Source organism: Alligator sinensis, unplaced genomic scaffold, assembly GCF_000455745.1.
Source record: "Alligator sinensis unplaced genomic scaffold, ASM45574v1 scaffold790_1, whole genome shotgun sequence".
NCBI classification, from domain to species: domain Eukaryota; kingdom Metazoa; phylum Chordata; order Crocodylia; family Alligatoridae; genus Alligator; species Alligator sinensis.
The window spans coordinates 76,099-77,498 of NW_005842723.1; positions in this window are offsets into that span (position 1 = coordinate 76,099).

Below are 1,400 nucleotides of genomic sequence, written 5' to 3' on the forward strand. Positions count from 1 at the left end.
AGCAAGCTTCCTAGTTAGACAAGCTTCGTGGAGTAGAGGACATGCCACTGACATCGACATGATAACAGTTAATACTCACTGGCCTATTCCACTGCCAGTGCTTGTTGCAGGACTAATTAGTCGGAAAGCCCACGCATGGCATGCAGGATGGCCAGAATATACCGGCGCAGAGCATCTTATGCTAGCAATCATCGGTGTCTCGTACTGTGCCTGGAACCCCAGAGCGTGTGTACTGGGACTAACATCACTCCAGCGAATAAGACCATGGCCTCACCGTCACCTGCGAGATCCTGGAACCGTTCCAGTAACCGTTCACAGCTTAGATAGTTGCCTCGAGATCTACGGAAAGAAAAATATCGTCGTCCTCCGAATTCTGCTCAGTCCAATGGTAAATCAACCTGTAAGCAATCTTCTTTGTCAGTTGTCACGACTACATATCCTGATGGAGCCAAGATCATCTCTTGATCGGGACTGTCAACACCTGACCGGATTTCAAGGCACCAAACGTCGTGAATCCAATTTTCCACCACTGCCACCGAGAACCCTAGAGGAGCGATACATGTTTGGATTTCTCCTGCAGTGTTCTGGACTCAACAAGAGGCAGCTTCGGATTTTAGGAGACGCAGGCCAATGGCAATTGTCCTATGAGTTAGGTTTCCGTTATCTAGAAGAGCTAGACGACGGCTCCTCAACTATTTCACCTAGTTGAGTGTCCATATAGAAATAATAGTAAAGTTCCATGTAAATTTTGTAAATATTTTTGAGATACGTTAACTTATTTTTTAAGAGTTTTCTGTTCACAGATCCGGAACTCAGAGTGCGTGGCGAAGAAGAGCCCTAAGATGGATGACATCACCGAAAGAAGTGAGGGCCTAACGCGCGACTTCGCCATGACACCCACTGAAGCCTTGATCGTACAGTTCTTCGTTATGAATCTGATTATGTGTATATGTATTTGTGTTGGTTATTATTTGATTCGATCTCTAGAGCACGAACTTCTTATGTTAGCAAATTTTGTGTTTACTCGTTTGGTTCAGCAACCTATAGTAAGAGCTCTTAATAACTCGAGTGACGAGTGCGCGGTCTAATTTAGCTATGCCTTCAGCAACGGGGGATGTCACAACCCAAGGGTGTGATTTTTGTTTTTGTGTGCTTCGGCACTGCTAAATTGTTCCCGCTAAATTGCAGCTTCTTTGCATGGTGGAGTTTTCTGCTGCAAAAGAGAAACCCAGTGCAAAAGAATTCCCACCATTTGTATGCTAATTTGAGCCCCATTATTGGCCAGTTCTAAATTATTCACATGTGGCGGCTAGTGATTGGCTTGCTAGCCGTATAAAAGGCTTGAGTGGTTTCCACCCAAGTTGGAGGACTCCACGAACACCAGGAGGAGGAGACTTCAC